Consider the following 5,374-nt stretch of genomic DNA (forward strand, 5'->3'; position numbering starts at 1 on the left):
GTCATCATTTGTGGCTTATATTTGAATTGTTAAAGAAAAGAAAAAAAACTTTTCTATCTCCTTGAAAAAATAGGCTGATTTCTCTATGTAATTATATGCTATTTTATGAGAAGAGGTCCTTTATTTGGAAGTTTTACATGATGTTATGATGTTTAATGCATATAATTTATGTTTTAAAATTATTATATAAATATTTTTAATGATAAGTATTTTTCATTAATACATATAACCAAATTTCACTTTAATACCATACTCATTTTTAAAAATACATTTATTGGATTCTTTTTTGCCAATGATTGTAACTGTAACATACACTTTTCATGTTTTATGCTTTCAATGTTGACTGTGTGAAGATTGAAGCAATGATATCAAGGTAAGATATAGAGAAAGAATTTTCAATGGTGTGACTAGAAAACATTGAGAAAAACCTTATAGGATACAAACATGATTGATGGTTAGTACAGAAATTTGAGCTTCCCAACATTAAGGGGATGATAGACCGATTGTGCATTTTAATTTTCTAATAGACAAAGTTGTATTTCTGCAGTAATAATTCTGGATGGAGAATTTACATCTTAGAAATTGTGTTTAAGAAAGCAATCTATATCTGTATTGGTCAGAATCTGACCAAGCCTCTCAGGAGACAGCTGTATCAGGCTCCTGTCAGGAAGTACCTCTTGGCATCTGCAACAGTGTCTAGGTTTGGTGTCTGCATGTAGGATGGATCCCCAGGTGAGGCAATCTCTGGATGACTTTTCCTTCAGTCTCTGATCCACTCATTTTCCCTGTATTTTCTTTAGACAGGAGCAATTCTGGATTAAAATTTTGGAGATGGGGGGGGGAGGCCCCATTCCTCAACTGGGAGTCTATTCCTAACCCTTGGATATGGTTTCAACAGGTTCCTCCTCCCATTAGTGGGGAATTTCAGCTAATGTCATGGTCACAGCCAATCATTGGACTGAGCACAGAGACCCCAATGGAGGAGTGAGAGGAAAGACTGAAGGATCTGAAGGGGACTTATCTGGGGAGGCTCTCCATCCTGTGAAAGCATGATGGGAATGCTAGAGCAGTGAGGCAGGAGTGGCTAAAGGGGTGTGGGAATAGAAGGAGGGTAAGGGGGAATGAGATTGGGGGTTTGCAGACAGGAAACCAAGAAAGGTTATAACATTTGACATGTAAATAAATAAAATATCCAATTAAAACTTTAAAAAAAGAAAAAATAAAATAAAGTACTCTAATTGGCACTAAATGGATTGCATGTGTGACTGCTTGGTGGCAGAGAAGATACAGGCTTTATCAGTGTTCTGACCTATCAACATATGAGTGATTAATAGCCTGACAATCCCTGAACAAAGTAAACCTAGGACAACCATCAATATGGCACCAGGAGGCCCAGACAAGGAGCTAGCCTAAGATGACTACCAGTTGGTACCAGGCAGGCCTGGATGAACTCTCAGAATTGGGAGCAGGCTGGAGGCTAGAAGAACCCCACATCGGACTATTCACCCTGAGTGGAAGAAAGCCTGAAACAGATGACTCTTTCTGGCAAGGGGCCACTCAGGTGGGCAGCGGGAGGACCTAGCACAAGTCAACCACTAGTCTGGTACAATGGTGGCAGGAGAGGGAGCTAGCTTGAGATCACCACAAGTTCCATACTGTGCAGGCCATGGGGTACAGAGTATGTCTGAAATGACTAATACCCTGTCTCATGTGCATGGACAAGGAGGGCTTAGTACTCCTGAGACAACATCTGAGATGGCCACAGACTGAGATCACAGGCACTACTAAGAGGAACAAGTAAGTTGTGGTGAAATGGAAGAGAAAGAGAAACAGAAGGATGTAGACACAATAAAAAGAGACAGAAGGAAAGACCTGAGGAAGTTAAGAATAGACAGATATGAGTAGCCTGGTGATGTTCCAGGAGACCATGATAAGTCCCTGACCTGTGATGCCTCTGGGAACCACATCTGAGTCCATAGTCCTGCAGCATCAGAGATCTGTTACCACAAAAGACCATGTGAACCTCCTGGTTTGGGCTACCACCCAGAAACATGTTAATGTCTGTAGGCTGTGCAGAACAGAAGCCAGCCTTCACCTGAGCATCCTGGAATTCTTGTCCCTGGGGGCATGAAAGCAGAAGAGGTGAATCAAGGGAAAAATTTTTACCCCCATCCCTTGTTGTCTATGTCAGGCAGAAGGGCAGGTTTCCAAGTAAACAGAGTGGGAGAGTTGATCCTTCCTATCACCTGATGAAGCGATCTGGAAAGCAGGCCTAGTACTTAGCCTGACCAGCACAATAAAGCTTGTCCTGGATGCGAGTTGCTGGTGAGTCAGACACTGAGAGCATGAATGTGGAATCCAACCAAGCCTCTCATCTGTTGAGTAGTGGCTCATCAAAGGGAGAGATATCCATTTCTTTTCTCTCATCTTTTCCATTTATGAAGAATAAAGAGCTGGTTCCCAGGTCACTAGAGTGGGAGAACTAACTATCCCTGTCCCTCAACAACTGTAATACTTTGGAGAGAGAGCCCTTCACCTTGCCTTGGCAGCAGGGTAGAGCTGGCCTTGCTTGGAGGTGGTGCTGATACGTTAGCCCTGAGAGAGGAAGTGCTAGAGAGCTGGAGGGCTGACCAACTCAGATACCTTTCAGGCCCAGATGCAGACCCTAGCCAATTGATGAACTGCTGGAGTGCGTGAAGGGGCCAGTCCTGCAGATACAAAACAACAGGATGTCCATGACACAAGGCAACAAAAGGCTATCTAAGGTTCAAGTATTGAAAGAATAGTAGAAGCCAGAGCCCTTATACCAAACCAAGGAGTCACTGCAATGACCATCTGCAAGTAAAGAAGTGTGAAAAAGAGTGTACTATGGGATACATTGTGACACACTGCAGCCTTCCCAAGGAGACTTTTTCTTTGTTGGGGAGCTTTCAAGGGTTGAGGCAGATATGAAGGCAGGTAGAGGTGAGTGGGATTAGGGTGCATTATGTAAAATTCACAAAGTACTAATAAAATGTAAAAAAGTAAAATAAAAGCAATCTAATCTTCTTAAAAAATAGAGCTTACTTTTTGTTGCCTTTTGATAATAAACAGTCGATAAAAAATCAAATTTAAGGGTAGAAGGTGAGAACTCATATCTTACTATAATTACAGTAAAGCCTAAAGCATACAAAAAAAGAAAAACGTTCCTTAAATTGGTATGGCTTTTAAAAGGATACCTGTCTTTAACTAAGATTATTGTAAATTACAAGATTATTCACTGAAACTAATCCCATGTTTCTTTTATATGAAGGCAAATCCAAAATCAATTTTGTCTTAACAGAACTGACTTGGGGTCAGGATTCCATAAAAATGTTGAGTGGATAGTTAAGATAACAAAGTATATTAGCGGCAGTCTTAAGAGAGATTGACAGTTTCTATATGGAAAGAACAAGATTGATCAACGTCTCTGGCTTAATAATTATTCAATAGGTCCAAGCGATTTCAAAGGAAATTTTTCCCCACTTTGTCCTTTATGCAAATTATCTCCACTGCCCTAAATTTCATGTATCCTTACACATCTTACATTATTATTCTATCTATAATTTCCCAGAAACAAAAAAAAAAAAAGCCTTGAGAAAATGGAATCTAATTATCTGAAAAATTCCCCAGGAAATAAACAAATTAAATTTGATTAATATTATGGAACATTATTTTGAAGTTAGTCTCTGAGTAGTTTTGTAAGAGAGGCAGAAAGTTATGTTTCAAATTGGCAAGTATAATATAGTTTGCATCAATTTTTGAAATTCTTTTATTCCTTGCATGTGGATAATGCAGGGTAGGATACAGTTGCCACCAAATGACAGGACCTGAGTTTGATTCCTGGGAGCCACATGACAGACAGAGGGAACAAACTTCTGGATGTCAGAAGACAATTAATAGATGTCTATATCTAATTAGCATTAGATATAATTAGCATTGGATGTAGACTTTGTAAGCTTTGGAAGGTAAAATGCGAAAATATTTTACTCTGGCAAGACTAAATAGCTAACTGGAAGAAGACTCATATGCCATTTTATTAGTCTTCTGTATTTAGACACATTTGTTTCCATTCTGAAAGGCTTTAAGAGACTGAATTGGTAGAACAGGGAAGTTTAATGAGTTAGGTTAAAGCCTGGAAGATCAAGAGCAGGATTCTGGCTCCTGCAAGGTTCCCTTCATTCTCCATCACTTCAAGAATGTTGGATCCATCTCAGGAGAGCAGTAAGTCTCATGAAGTAAAAGAAGCTTATGAGCTTGGGTAGAACCAAGTTCAGGGATTCATCACATGTTTGGAAAAGTAGTCAGGAAAAATTTATTAATCTGTTTTGCAGTACCCTCACTGGTCTAAGGAGTGAACTAGACACTATTGCAGTCTTTCCATCCTGTCATCTGGATGTTCCCTGAGACATAGCAGCAGGAGTTGTGTTGTAAACGCAGCTAAGACCTGGAGAAATAGTCTTTTACAGACAAGAGTCTCTCAGTTGGTTAGCCAGTTCCAACTGTTAAGCTCTGAAATCATTTACACATGAACATATGCACATAACATTATACAAATGGCCAAATGTGGAGTGTGTGTGTGAATGTGTGTATGTGTGCATGTACAACAATTAAAGGAGTTCATGCATTTAAGGAGTAAGGAAGAGTATATGTCAGGGGTCAAGGAGAGGAAAGGGGAAAAGGAAAATGATATAGCTTAATTTCAAACAATAAAACATTAATTTTAAAAACTTCATCTATTAAATATTATTATTTTTTAATTTTTTATTCGATGTATTCTTTATTTACATTTCAAATGCTTTCCCATTTTCTGAGTCCCCACTCCCCGCAAGTCCCATAAGCCCTCTTCCCTCCCCCTGTTCCTCCATCAACTCCTTCCCACTTCTCTGTTCTGGTATTCCCCTATACTGTTGCATTGAGTCTTTCCAGAACCAGGGGTCACTCCTCTGTTCTTTTTGGACATCATTTAATATGTGGATTATTTCTTGGGTATTCCAAGTTTCTAGGTTATTATCCACTTATCAGTGAGTGCATACCATGACTGATCTTTTGAGATTGGGTTACCTCAGTTAGTATGATGTTCTCCAGCTCCATCCATTTGTCTACAAATTTCATGAATTCATTGTTTCTAATGGCTGAATAGTACTCCATTGTGTAAATATACCACATTTTTTGTATTCACTCCTCTGGTGAGGGACACCTTGGTTGTTTCCAGCTTCTTGCTACTACAAATAGGGCTGCTATGAACATAGTGGAACATGTGTCCTTATTACATGCTGGGGAATCCTCTGGGTATATGCCCAGGAGTGGTATAGCAGGATCTTTCAGAAGTGCCATGCCCAGTTTTCTGAGGAAC

The 5,374-nt window shown here is 39.6% G+C and overlaps 1 pseudogene; it reads left to right on the top strand.

The window, feature by feature from the left end:
- Window positions 1-1,237: 1,237 nt before the first annotated feature.
- Window positions 1,238-1,343, top strand: LOC127696927 (uncharacterized; annotated as a pseudogene).
- Window positions 1,344-5,374: the final 4,031 nt, after the last annotated feature.

Source organism: Apodemus sylvaticus, chromosome 11 (genome assembly GCF_947179515.1).
Source record: "Apodemus sylvaticus chromosome 11, mApoSyl1.1, whole genome shotgun sequence".
Taxonomy (NCBI): Eukaryota; Metazoa; Chordata; class Mammalia; order Rodentia; family Muridae; genus Apodemus; species Apodemus sylvaticus.